Raw genomic sequence first — 15,446 nt, 5'->3', positions numbered from 1 at the left:
CCTAACAGGAGATACAGAACAATAAATAGGCAATACAGTGCAATGAGTACTATTATAGAGGAAGGTCAAAGTGTTATGGGACCACAAAAAGGGGCACTGGGAAAGGATCAAAGAAGTCTCCCCAAAGGAAGTGATGTCTACTTGATGAGTAGGTGGGGGTGGGCGGGGGTCTTCCAGGAAGCGGGTCGGCGTATGTGTGGTTCAGAACCAAGAGACTGTGGACTATTTGAGGGACTGAAGGAAATACAGTCTTGGCTGGAATGTACAGTGGATGGTGGGAAAGTGGAGGTGTTGAGAAATGATGCTGTGGCAGCAAGCAAGTACAGAGCTTGTAGGGAAGTTATATGCTCAGTCTAGTAGATACACTCTAAATAGTAACTAATGTGAGAAATAATATTTCATGGTAGAAGTAGTAATTATTTTAAGTATTAATACTATTTCTACTACCTGAAACTATTATTACTCCCTTACAACTATCACTATTAACTTGGGACGAAAATAAAGGCCTGGTGGTGTTAGACTGTTTATTTACTTATTGTCTGTCTCTTTGATCAGTCTGTAAGTTCCACGAGGGTAGAGACTGTGCTTTATCCAAAAATTAATCATTATATGTTTGTCAAGTAAATAAACAAATATTTTTAAGCATCTACTACATGTGGACTGTTTAAAACACCGTGAGGGGTCCAAAGATGAACAAAACACAGTCTCCATTCTCAGGAGCACATTCATTCATTTACTCAGTGGTTATTCACTGAATACATTCAGTAGTATGTACTAAACCTTTGCTAGGCTCTAGGAGTACAGTTATGAGCAAGTTACGGGAACATAAAATCCCTGCCCTCATGGAATTTACCATCTAGCATCATTGTTCTCAACTCAGTAGGCACAGTTCTGTCCAGTAGGCAGCATATGAAAATTTGTGGAGATGTTTTGACTTGTCAAAATGCTGGTGGATGTTGTTGGCATTGGGTGAGAGAAGTTAGGTGTCCTACAATGTGCAGGAGAGGCCCACACAATGAAGAATCGTTCTTTACCTCATGTGACTTTCAAGCATTTTGAAGGACAACATACACGTAGGTGAAAAAAGCTCTTTTCATCGAGTCTAGAACTCAACTCTTTTACATATAAAACTAAATGTTTTTTGTAGTATTTTATTATATATCTTTTTTTTATTGTGGTAAAAATACATAACATAAAATTAACCATCTTAATCATTTCTAAGTTTATAGTCTGGTAATGTTAAGTATATTCACGTTGTGGAACAGATCTTCAGAACCTTTTCATCTTGGAAAACTGAAACTCTATGCCCATTAAACAACCACTCTCCATTTCTCCTCCCCCAGCCCCTGGCAACTACCATTCTACTTTCTATTTCTACGAATTTGACAACTCTAGATAATTTATGTAAGTAGAATCATACAGTATTTGTCTTTTTGTGATACCTTATTTCACTAAGCATAATGTTCTCAAGGTTCATCCATGATATAGTATGTGTCAGAATCTCCTTCCTCTTTATGGCTGAATAATATTCCATTGTATGTATATACCACATTTTGTTTATCCATTCATCTGTTGATGAACGCTTGCATTTTTTTCACCTCTTGGCTATTGTGAATAGTGCTGCTATGAACGTAGGTGTGCAAATATCTCTTTGAGAGCCTGTTCTCAATTATTTTGTATATATGCCTAGAAGTGGAATTGCTGGATCACATGGTAACTATATTTTTAGTTTTATACTGATTTTTTTCTTCCAAAAATACAATTGTAAATCAAGGAAAGATTGCATTTCATTTTGCTTGCAGTTTTACCAAGAGTTGTTCACAGTTTAAGAAAAATCATGTTGCCAGTGGAAATGTTGCTCATGGTATTTGAGTCAGCAGTTCAACACACCTAGAATAGTTTGTGTGTTGCCATTCTATGTATAACACAAACTTCAGACTTTTTGGCTGTGTTTTCTAGTACAGTCATGCCCAGGTTTTTATGTGATAATATGCATTATTTTGTTACATATTACTTTCCTTTTATTTCTCCTTTATATTTAACTATGCTTACTGCATTATATTGATTTTTGGAAATATATGTGTGGTATATATATAATCTATGAATTTGTTATCAGGATAGTGAAGTGAAGCTACAACATATTATATTAAAAAGGAGTCATTGGTTCTGAACGGCTTAAATGTTCTAAACTTTTTAAGTGAACAAAATTCTAATGAGAAAGAACTTAAGATACAATGTTTATTATACATATCAACAACAAAAGCTTGAAAACTGCTCTAGTTTTGTAGGTCAGGCTGGCGAGAGGCTGACAGGTATTTTAATATACATCTAAAACACTGGGCATGGTGGGAATAATTAAGATTTATTCTCTTAACAAATTTGATGTTTGTAACACAATATTGCTGTCTATAATCACTATACAGTGCATTAGATCTCCAGGATTTATTTATCTACTAGTTGTAAATTTGTAACCTTAAAAAACATCTATTCCTGCACCCCTCAGCCCCTGGTAACCACCATTTAACTTTCTGTTTTTATGCATTCGGCAGTGGAGGTGCTAGCTAATGCTACAATGGCAATCATCTTGCAATATATGAATATATTAAATCACCATGATGTACACTTTAAACTTACACTATAAGTCAAATATATTTCAATAAAAGTAATAAATTTTTAAAAGTGGGGCATGTATAGGCCTGCATCAAGTAAACTCTTTTCCCATATGTCTTCAGTTTCTGTAGCTCATCCAAGTGGCTGAAAATGATGGATCTGCCTTGGTTTTATGCTTTCAAGCATCTGTCAGCATTAATTTTTCTTGTTTCCTCTCTTGATTGGTTAATCACCATTGAACTTTAGTAAGAAGTGATCACCATTTTGGAAACTTGCATGATGACAACTACTTGTTGTATCTGGATCTTTAAAACAATGTTAGTGTTGGTCTGCATTGGTAGCATCACACATGGGTAATTCTACCTACAGGTGCAAGCCCCGACTGCTTCATCAGGTGTCCTAGTATAGTCATCTCAGAGCATTCATATATTGAAATATGTACTATTTTATTATAAATTACTTTCCTTTTATTTCTTTTTAAAGTTAGGACATTTATTGATTTTTAAAAATATGTGTTTAGGCAGGTTATATTATCCATTAATTTCATTTCAGGCTAGTAAAAGATGGTGCTAGAAAATATTTGTCATACAATGTAGATTTGGACCTGGTAGGTTTGAGAACCACAGGTTTCGCAAATAATTATACCTATAACTAATCAATTACATTGCAATATATATTATACAGGAAAAGCACAGAGTGACCTGAGTTTACAGTCCAGTTTGGGATTCATGACATGCACCCTGAAATAACAATTTCAGTAAGTACTCCGATCAGCTACTTGCCACACGACTAGTGCCAGATCAAAAAAAGTTTATCACTTGTATAAAGAGTGCTGGTGAAGAAAGAGCGTGACATCGATTTGGAGGGCTAGGTAGGAATCTGGCTGTAGTATTTGAGGTGACAGGGCCTAGATGAGTATGGCACTGTGTTGTGTGCAGGACCATGAAACATAACTCTTGGGCTTGTGATCTACGTGGAGAAAGAAGACACCCTGTCCTCAGGAAGATTTCATTTATTTATTCATTTAACAAATATTTATGAAGTTCCTTCTATGCACCCAGTGCTTCTGGAGATATTACAGGGAATAAAACATACAAGAATTCCTGTCAGTCTGAAGATTAACTTGTTGTTAAGGAAAGCCAGGCAGTAAACAAATAAACAAGTAAGTATATAGTATGTCAAATGGTGATAAAGGCTACAGAGAAAGGTAAGGCAACATCAACGGGATAAGGAGGCTGGCCTGGGATGAGAGGGCTAGTTTATATTAGGTGGTCAGGAAAGGCATCTTAGATACGATGGCATTTGAGCAAAAATGTGGAATACTTCGCACACAAAGCAGGAACAAGCCAGACCATGGGACTCTCACATAAGTTTCCTCTCAGTCTCCTCCAACCCCCTGCCGTTCTTCCTGCTACACCCTGGCTCTGACTGTAGCATCTCATCCCAGACAAGAACAACTGGTGTCATCCTTTGTTTCCCTGTTTTTTCACCACTGATTCCTCCTTGCACATAATTGCTGCTCATTCCTGCCAGATTGTCCTTCTGAAATCTGGTTCCAAATATGTGCCTCCTCACAAACCTTCATGCAACCTTAGTTTTCACAGAATAAGGTGTAGACTCTTGAGTGTGGCATTCAAAGTCTTTCAGGATCAAGACCTCACTAACCTTTTCAGCTTTCTCTCTTGCTGCTGCCTTTAACAGAACCCCCCTCCCTACCTTCTCGAGTAAAAGCAAACTCCTGTTTACCAAGTCTGACTGTGTTTTTCCATCTCACCTAGTGGACCTTTCCTTTTCCTCTCCTTCTCTTTGGAACATTCTTTCCCAATATCCTCCTTCCAAAATCCTAGCCTTTATGACTCATGTCATCCATATCCAGGAAGACTTCCTCATCCCCTTGAGAATTTCTGCACATCTCTTTTCCATTTTATATTACAGTTTCTTCCCTACTAGATTGTAAGCATGAGCCAAACTATAGGCTATTGGAGTGAGTAGCAGGGGAGCAAGCTCAGCTGCAGTTAGGAGCCATGCAGGTAGCATAAGGGAGTGTCCTAGTGTGTGAATACAGGACAGTAGGGTGGGATGGGGCCTGTAGAGAACTAGAAAGTTCACTCACATCCTTATTTATTTATTCTTTTTGAAGAAAATATCATGCCAGCTAAACAAAGCTCATTTACTTAGTCCCTGGACCACGTATTTAACTTCTGGAATAAGGGATATGGAATCATATTGCTTGATTTTTGTTTCTTCATTTGTATCTTGGTAATGATATCACCCTCCAGGCATTAATGAGAGTTATATAAAGTGCTTGGCAAATAGTAGGTGTTTAAATACTGTCTTCTTCCATGCCCTCCACGATGTCAAGCATAGGTGCTAATCACACAGTAGTTCTTGACAACTGTTTGCTGAATCAGACTGTTCTGTATAAGAGTGTAGAGGGTCCAGAGTCAATGGAGAGTATGTCCCAGTCACAACTGATGAGAGCATTGAGAGGGAAAATTGAATGTGGGCTAAGGTATCAAGAGAGGCCTTGTGAAGGTGGTCAGGCTGGTACTGGGCTCTAAAACTGGGTAGGATTTAAATGAGCAACTGGGAGGGAGATGGTGGAAGAGCATGAACAGAGGCTGAGATAAGTGAGTGAGGGAGAGACCTTCCTGGTACCTTTGATGAGCAGTTTATTACTGCTGGTGTGTAGGGTTGGATTAAGCCAGTTAACAGAATCCCATCATCTTTAGCCCGAGAGCCAGGTACTCTCCCCTGGGGCATTCAGTCATGAAATGCAGTGTGGACCCAAGCTTTGCTCTGTGTGTATATGTGTGTGTGTGTGTGTGTGTGTGTGTGTGTGTGTGTGTGTGTGTGTGGTATTTATCTATCAGCATGTAAGCTGTTTCCTTAAGTAGCATTTGATGAAGTTGGTATTTTCCAGGCTTGCTGGTATAAGGACATAGTTGGGAGAATAATGAGTCATGATTATTGAATACCTATGTAATTAATGTAAAAAAATCATGTACTGATGTACTATATCACTGAGCAGAGAGAATAGTGAGAGTCTCATGTCCTAGGGGAACTCAGACTTCTTTCAAACATTTTTAAAATGCAGATTTCCTTTGCTCAGTTCTGGATTGCTCATTTTTCACCTGTCTGATTCAGATGAGAACAGTGTTCTTCATTTCACTCCAACAAATAAAGAGACATTTAATGATGGTCGGTAAAGAGGATAATTGCATATATACACAAATGTATTTGTGTGTATATATATTTATATAGCGCATATGTTTATATATATTTGTATATATGTGTGTATATATATATATACACGTGTGTGTTTCCTATGAAAAGTGAAGTGGAAAACAAACACATTTTTTTCAGACAAATCAAGTGATTTAATGCATTCATCATATTTTTATATACATACATATATCTATGTTATATATGTATATAAATGTGTACAAATTTCAAATGAATACAATACTCCAGGATGATTTCCTTATAAGTATTGCTGTTTTAAAGTGTGCCAGGCAGAATTTCAAACTTTTTGACGTACATTATCTCACTTAGTCTTCATAACAATGCTGTGAGGTTGGTACTACTCTTTAGCTTATTTTACAGGTGAAGAAACTGAAACACAGAAAAATTAGCAAAATTTAGCAAAATTAACAAAGTTGTAAGTAACTGTAGTTTGCCTCCAGATCATATACTTTTAATTCAATCCTTTAGTTTTAGGAAAAAATACTTGGCTAAATGAGACTAGAATTACACTGATTCTCAAAGAGGTATGTGTACTGTATTTGCCTACAAGAAGTGAAGCTGAGAGCTAAGGCAGCTTTGGTTGATAATTCAAGTACTTGAATATATTCATCTTAAATAATTGGAACATGAAGGCAGAAGTTAATGAATGAACCTGGATAGCTTTTGAATTAAAAAAGAATTCTTAAGCTGCTTCTCAAATGTCATTAAAAATTCATCCTACATTTTCAAAGAGAGCAATAATCTGAGGAAGAAAAAATATCTATGGATTATTACCTAAAAGCTGAAAGATATTATAAAGATAAAACAAAAACAGCATATAAAATATTTAAAAGTGTAGAGCACCTGGCTGTTGTAGGAATGGTTTGCATAAATGGATAGAGCTTAGGATGACTCATATTTGTTGGAAGTGTAACATCAGCAATTTATTATAAAAACAATGGGCTAGGCTATCTTTAAAAGTTTCAAATGAGACTTGAAATTCTCAGTTACATAAATTGGGATTTTTTTTGTTACATGACAAAACTTACTGAGTTAAAACCAGTTGGTTATGATATTAGCTTACCATTTGGAATCTTTCTGATACATAAATCTTTATACCTTTATGCTCCAAATGACATTTTATTGATACTTTATTGATATTTCCATTTATATTGAAACCTCTTTAAAATAGTTTCTGTGAAATAATATTAGGACAGATATTGTTTTGACTGAATTTTCAAGGAGTCTCTTTTAAAACTCCTGATTGTTTCTTATGACTTCAATAGATGTAACATAGTTGTCTCATTGCTAATATTAATTTTTTAAAGTCTTTCAAAATTAGCATAAGAACTTGACACATGATTTATAGTCCAAACATTCAGTATACTTGTTGGATTCTGTGATACCATTTGTAGTGTTTTTCACTCACAGACATCAGCTATTACTCAGAAAACAATTCCATTGTGGAAAATCAGACTTGAAAAGCAGTTTTTAAAAGTTACACTTTAGTATAGAACTAAACATATTGTTCTGTGTTAAGTTGTATAATAGTATAGCTTAAAGCAGTTCATGAAAAGCATGAAAATACAAACCAAGGAAAGGTAAACACTAATTTCTAGAAGTCTTTTCCTTTGGCACTTGGAAGTAATCAACTTAACTATTGCTAGAAAATGTTTTCTCAGCCCAGTGAAAATTTGTGATTACATTATCTTGTGCAAATTTTGTCACACTCAGAAAGATCTGGATGTCGTGGTTCAACTTCTTGCTTGGGTTCCAGAGCAGCCATCTCCTCTTGCAGAAATAGCCTGAAGCCAGGACTATTTTCTCTTCTAGTCGTGAAAAGTATTTTTTGAGCCTTCAGATTTCTATATTGTACTTTTACAGACTGAATAACAGCAGACAATGAAAATGTTCACCACTTCTGAACAGAACATAAGCCATAATTGCCAGAAAGATTTCTCCCATTACACCTTGAGGTCTATTGAGCTCATTCAAGATGTAATTGGAAAACAAATACAGCAACACATTCAACAGGGCAGACTCAAGTGCTTGTCTTGGGAATGGGGTGTTATATAATGTTATAGACTTTATTTCCGTTGACATTCCTCATTCTTATCTAGTAAAGTACAATGCTACCTTGGCAACCCTATCACCATAATTAAAGTGCATACACTGCCTTCCCACAAGATCCTAAGGAACATTTTAACAACAATTAATTGCAAAAATGATACACGGTCTGGGAAACAGGTCCTGCTTATTACCATAATTGTGGGCTAATCTGTTTCATTCATGAACTAGCCTGAAGCAACAATAAAAGCAGGGCATCTGAGATCTGAATTCTGAGTTTCCCCCCCTATAGTAAAACTGACCTTTCACAGGAGATTCTTCCCGCACTGTTCTCCTTAGTGCTCATTAAACAAACACAAAGATAAAACCAAAACCAAAAAACTCTCACTAATCTGTAGTGTGACATTACTAAAAGGAGAAAATCCTTTTGGAGTTAGGGAAGTCTCATTTAGACAGGATTTTAGGACAAACCAGACTTCTCTGTAAGCGGCAGAGTGGAATTGTTGGGCTTTGATATTGGAAAGTACTTGGCTTGAATGTCACCTGTATCTTGGCCAAGTTGCTCTCTGCACTGCATTTTCCTCTTCAGTGAAATGGAGCTCCTAAGGCCTCCTTCACAGGCTTGTTGCAAGATCAGCTGAGATATTGCATGACAAGTGCTAACCATACATCATTATCCGCACATACCTGTGTTTGAGAACTCCCTGTGTAGGATGTCAGGATCTGGCACAATTGAGGGAAGCGCTGGCTTTGTTCTTGCCACCAGGGCAGCTTGTCTACTGACAAGCTGTATCTTTTGTGTTCCAGCATTCTTTTATTGTGCATCAGTATTGCAACAAAGTATCACATGAGACAGTAGAAAGATAGCCAAATGGGAGAATTCATCTTAGCAACTAAATCACGGGTGACCTGGGAGCACTCAGTGCTTTTCCAGGGCATCCAATTCCTTCCACAAGTGTGGATTAGGTGTCTACTATGCACCAGTGTACCAGACAGGAGCTAGGTGAGAGCGGGGGATGGTAGATGTGGCTAAGATATGATCTGTCTTCTCCCTAGGAAAATGGGGGTGACTGATGTGAGCAAGTAAAGACAATCTGGTGTGACAAAAAATGGTCATTAAGCTTTGTGTTATGTGTTGGAGGCACAGGCTCTGTCTTGGCATTGGAGAAGACTTCATGAAGGGGTCAACATTTGCTTTGGTGCTGAAAAATGAACAGAATTCAAGAAAAAGGGCATGTGCATAAGCTGGAGGTGCAAAAGAGCATTATGTGGGAACTTTTGATTGAACATAGACAATATGGTGGGGATTGAACACAGAAAATATGGTGGGGAGTCTGTGGGTCCTGATTATAAAGGGTTCCCTTTGTCCTTTATCTAGTACATAATGTGTGCAAGGCTTTGTGGCAGTGGCGCTGGTGGTGGAGGACACAGGGCACTCCCTCAAGAGGCTTTAAGGAATAGTCAAGCAAGAGAATGAAGGCTCACAGCAAGACAGAGGCCAGTAGTATTTGCTGTAGTGAGTGAAGAAGAGAGAGAGAATTCAAGGATGAACCTGAGATTTCTAGCATGAGCTATGGGCTGACAACCTTGTCACTCATTAACCTGGCTGACTAACTGCCTGTATCCTCAGGTTTTGAGGTTTTGCTACCTGCTTGAGTATCTCTCCTGTTTCCTTAAACAACTCAGCTTAGGCTCCTTCAGTGTCATCAAAAGGGGAAAATTACAGTAGAATGACTGATCATTCTCAGGAAGGGAACCGTGTCACCCAGACTAGCGTTTCTCAGTGTGGTTCACTGAGCCCTGTGGGTTGCCAAGACTTTATCGGGGACCCACCAGCTGAAAGCTATTTTCATAATAGCACTAAGATGTTATTTGCTGCTTTCACTCTCATTGTCTCACAGGTATTCAGATATGTGGCAACATTGCTCTGATGAATATGTGCTTGCGTATTTTTGCGTTCTCTAGAATTTTATAAGGTAGTAGGTTTAGGGTAAAAATATGAACATTTTTAGAAATTTACTCAGTATGTTTTTAATAGTTCTACTGTACCCTTAGTAGAAGGTTACAACTATATCTGAAACCTGGTTAACATCCGCTAAATCATTATTTTGAAGTTTTTCTTCTGCTTATGTGAAAATAGAATAAGAAGTATACTTTATTGTCTTGTTTTGCAATAGTTTAAAGACATATAAAAATATTTTAAATACACACAAAATATATTTTGACTTTTACATTTTATCTAAACTATTTTAGAATTTAGTAATATTTTATTCTAAAATAATATATATATATATTATTTTATGTTTAAGGATGGATTGTTGGCCTAAAAAATGGGAGATTAGGAGAATAGCTTTTTCAATCCACAGCCAAACTGTCTCCATCTAAAGATAATGAAAAAGATGAAACTGATTGTAGAGAGTTCTCTGACCTATGGAAGGGAGGAATCTGGGTGCACCTGTAAATAAGAAACAAAAGTATGATGAAAGTTATCTTTCTCTTGACTTTGGTGATGTTAATAATTAACCTCATTGTGTAGAGTGCAATAGAACATTTTTGAATAGCATTATGACATCATTTTTGAGACTGATCTTTCAGAGTTTAAAGAAGGAGGAATTGAACATCTTAATGTATATATGATATCTTTAAAAATTAAAATTTTGTTAGTTTTTAAAACTGGGAATCAAAAAGCCACAGAAGCATCTAATAGGTAAATTATTTTATTGCATTGGCTGGAAATGCACACACAATAGCTGAGACTAATCAAGCTATGTGTATTTGAAAATTGAATTACTATCTCATCTGAAGATTTCTGCTTTTGCTGTACAAAACAGTGAGTCTATGTTTGTTTGTATCCATCTGACATCAGCAACAACAAAACATCAAAGAAGATTTTCTTTTATGTGAAACCTTGGCAACAAACACAAGTGGTACTGAAATATTCAAAAGTATTGAGTAACTTTTTTTAAATCTCATGGTTTATCTTGAAACAACTAACTGTGTTGACATTTACAATAATGGTGCAAAGCAATGGTGAGTAAAACTCCAGGTGTCTTTCCACACATGAAAGCAGTACCACCAAAGTGTCCTGCTAGTCATTGTAATCCCTAACATGCGTTTGCAATTTTCAAAAAGCTAGTCACTTAAAAATGTCCTTGGCAAAGTTGTAAAATTATTAATTTTATTAATCTTAACCCTTCAGTATGTATCTTCATAATATGCTGTATGATATAATTGGAAGTATGCATAAAGCCCTTCTGCTTCATTCTCAAGTATGACCATTGCCTCAAGGAAAAGCACTTGTATGGTTATTTGAGTTGGGAACTCATCTAGGCATCTTTTTATGGAGCATTATTTATACTTGAAAAAATGACTGGGTAGACAAACTATGAGGATTCAGACTTCAATGTTTGACAGATATTTTCTCTAAAATGAATGAAGTGGACCTGTCACATCAAGGAAGAGTATGACAAAAGTTATCCTTCACTTGGCTTTAGCAGTGTTAATAATTTACCTTATTGTGTCATGTACAACAGAACATTTTTAATAGTATTATGGCACACGGTGTGGTGTCATTTTGAGACCCATTTTTCAGAGTTTAAAGGAAAAGAAATTGAATACTTTAAATGTAGATGTGTTAAGCTGACAGTATTTGTCACCAATGAGACAAAATTCAAGTTTTCAAGCACAGATTAGAATTTTGGAAAGTTTAGGTCTATCGCCATGAGCTTGAGGACTTCCTAGTCCTTATAGACTAGTGAGAAATGTGATTATTTAAAAGTCTAGCTTATTGAGGTATAATTTACATATAGCAAAATTTATTCCTTTAGGTATGTAGTTCTTTAAGTTTTGAGAAATATATAGTCATGTATTTACTACCATAAATAGGATATAGAATATTTCCAACAATCCAAAAAATCTCTAGGTATTCCTTTATAGTCAATTCTCTCCTCCCACCCCCAGCCCCTGATCTAATTTTTGTCCCTATAGTTTTTGCCTTTTCCAGAATATCATACAATACATAGCCTTTTGTGTCTGATTTTGTTTATTTAGCATGTTTTTGAGACAAATGTGATTTTTTGATTTTACATAATAAAATGTGTTAACATTTGACCTGCATATATTGGTGAAGCAATATTTTCCAAACAACCAATCATGCGTAGGTAACACATCTGCTCCATGTGCAAGATAAACATGGATTTTAATGTACTGAGTATAAAAAATTCATTGATAAGGTTTCAGATCCCACACTGCACTGTTACTTGTTAAGTGTGAGTATACTATCAGAAAACAGTATTCCTAATTATCTGAAAATGCTATTCAAGTATTCCAATCTTCAATAACATGCATATCTGTGTAAGGCCAGATATTCTTCATATCCTTCAATCAGAATAACATAATCACCTAGATTGAATGCAGAAGCTGATATGAGAATCCAACTGTCTTCTAGTAAGCCAGACATTAATGTTGGCAATGCCACACACCCTGCTAATTTTTGTTGTTTTGGAAAATATTTATTTTTATAGACATGTCATTTATGTTGATATCTAATAAGGTCATCGTTGTTATTTTAAATAAGTTGATAAATATTTTTACATTTTCTTCTTCCTTTCTAATACAGTAAATATCAAAAGGTGTAATCTCTATAAACAAATGATCTTTGGGTCCTTGATAATTGTCCAGAGAGTAAAAGGTCCTGAGACCAGAAAGTTTGAGAGTTGCTGACCTAGGTGGACTGACAGGTACCACTGGAGAATGAGAATAGCTGGAGAGGGTAGAAGTAAGGAAACAAATTTTACCTCTGATTCCCTGTCTCATAGTAAGATCTAAATATATGATTGTAGAATAAATGAAAGTCAGGTCGTAAGCCAATGTAGTCAGGTTAATCAATTCAAGAGAATGAAGTCTCTGAGATGAACAGATTATTTTATCAAGGACCTATCATCCTGTCTCAGAGGGGCATCTGGGTTGGTCCAGCTGCTAACACAGCTGCTCTAGAAGAGACTGGGTGTGAGCTGATGGTTGTTGCTGACAGGTAGGTTGAGAGTCTAAGCAAACCCTTCAGATATAACACAATGTCAAATGCTAATGGAGGAGCAGAGCTCAGGGTCTGTGCCAGAAGTGGCCAGATTTAGGGAGTCAACTGGAAAGGAAGGAAGGAGTTTGTGTGACGGAAGGACCAGAATGACTTGGCCAACTAGTTCTGGAATGAGCATATCTGGATTTGATCTGGGTCAAATGGAGGCTTCTTCTGATGCTGACATGGTCCTGGATCAGGTCCTACAGTGATAGAATCTCAGTGGGATCCCATGAGGAGCAGAGAGATGGCAAATAGAGGTTGGTGGTGGTGCTATTGAGGGAGATAGTGGGCAGCGCTGGTAGGATTTTTCTCCTCATATTTCCTCTCTCACTATACCTTTGGCCTGACTCTAGAGACTGAGTTTTACGTAGTCTTTGATCTTTATCAGAGGCCAGGAGTCAGATTTGGTTGTGGTGGGAGTTGGTGGGATGGGACTAGATAGAGTTTCTCAGCAAAAATAAGCTGATCTGTGTCCCAGCCTCCTGACTTGCTCTCACACACTATACACTTATTGTTCAGTTATTGTCCTAGGAGACACCTGATTTATTCTGAAGCAGAGAATTTAAAAATGTATGCCCAGTGCTGCTGTCAAAACCACATCGACATCTTTTTGTCTTAAAAATGCAATAAACTTTCCTCCAGATTTGGCAAAGTCAGAGCTTTTTAATGTGCTTTGTTAAAGGGTTAGCTTTAAAAAGATTAAGCACAGGTTAACCTAGATTCTTTATTAATATTGTATTTGTGGTGACAGTGCATTACACATAATTGTATAGGAATTCTATTCTAATTTAGTAATAATTCATGTCCATGTATCCAGTATGACAGCATTATTAATTATGTCTCAATGAGTATGGAAAACATATACACTGTTAATGCTAAGCGTTATTAGAAGTTATGTCAAATTTTGCATGTTACATAGAATAAGTAGTAGTATCAAAACCTCATCTTTAATAAACCCAGGGAGTATCTTAACCTGATAATTTTTTCTTACAGTGTGTGTTGATAAATATAAGACAATATTTACTGTAGGAAATGCAAAGTATAGAATTTGTCCAGAAGAATTTAGCCTTCTTAGCAGGAGCATGATTATTTGGTTACCTTCTGGTCTCTGCTTCCTGCCTGCAAAGTGTGATCTTTTTCCCCCTCCTTCTTCCTAATATCCTGTGAAGGTGCCAATTACCCTGCTGCTTATCAGTTGAAAACTATGCCTGGTGCAAAGGGAACATCAATTATTTGTGAGCAGAGAGCTAAGCCTGCTGGAATCATAATAAAGGAAGCTGGAGCTTCCAGCTAATAGAATATATCAAAAGGTGATGTGTAGACCAAAGAGAGCACATTTTAGAAGTCTAGGCCTCAAAGATAAAATTAGGCCAGATTTGCAGACTTTAATACTATGTAAGTTACGTAAGAATGTGCTGATGTTAATGAAGAAAATTGGTAGGGTATTTTCCTTTAATCTACATGGTTTTTTAACACACACTGTGGATTTATTAATACTATTGACTTTTTCTTCCTGAATCTGGTGTGTATGTGTGTTTGCTTTGCTTCCAAATGGTAGCCAAACATCAGGGATGTTAAAGCCCAGCGTCCTCAGACCCCTGTCTGAGCCTTTAGAGATGTGTTTGTTAACTTTCCGTGATTGTTATTGCCTTGTAGTTTCAGGTTGGACTTCTTAACTTTCATTTTTAAAGAGGCAGTTAAAGAGATTGGGTGGGTGTGGAAACGTCAACCATTAGTTAACCTGGTTTGGGGAGTTTATTTCCAATTCTATGAATAGAGTTTCCAACTGCCTAGAAAAACTCACACATCTCTCTCTCCTGATATTCATATAAAATAATTCAACTGGCCACTTTAACTTTCTGATTAACGTTATACGGATGCTCACACAAAATTACAAGGATTAGAATATTACTTTTAGAAATGAAGAAGACGCCTTTACAGGCAGAATGAAATCCCAAATTTGCCACTAATCCATTCTCACTAAGGTAGACGAGGATTACCCATTGATTTGTTTTTAAAATAAACTTTTATTTTAGAATAGTTTGCGCAGAAAAGTTTCAAATGTAGTACGGAGAGTCCCCGTACCCACTGCAGCCTGCTGCCCTGTTGTTAACATCTTACATTGCCATAGAACGTTTGTCACAACTAAGGAACCAATACTGACACATTATTACCTATTGATTTTTAATTTCCTTTGAGTATTTGTTATTTGTAGGACACTGCTTCAATATTAGAAATTTCTTCAATGTTCACTTATTATTATATTAATTTTTTCCAAGTCAATTATGTTTATACATCAGCTTATTGCCTTCCAAGTGGATTGCTTGTTTGCTCTTGATGGTACTTTACCTTTTAGATCCTGTGTGTAACCAAGTCTCTGTGCTTCTCTCAGCCCCTGAGACCTTCAAGGATGAAGGTCAGATGCACTAAGTGATGTTTTAGCTTCAGTACAAGGAGACTGCTAATC

The sequence above is a fragment of the Balaenoptera acutorostrata genome, chromosome 3, assembly GCF_949987535.1.
Source record: "Balaenoptera acutorostrata chromosome 3, mBalAcu1.1, whole genome shotgun sequence".
NCBI lineage: Eukaryota > Metazoa > Chordata > Mammalia > Artiodactyla > Balaenopteridae > Balaenoptera > Balaenoptera acutorostrata.
This window is presented reverse-complemented; position numbering follows the sequence as displayed.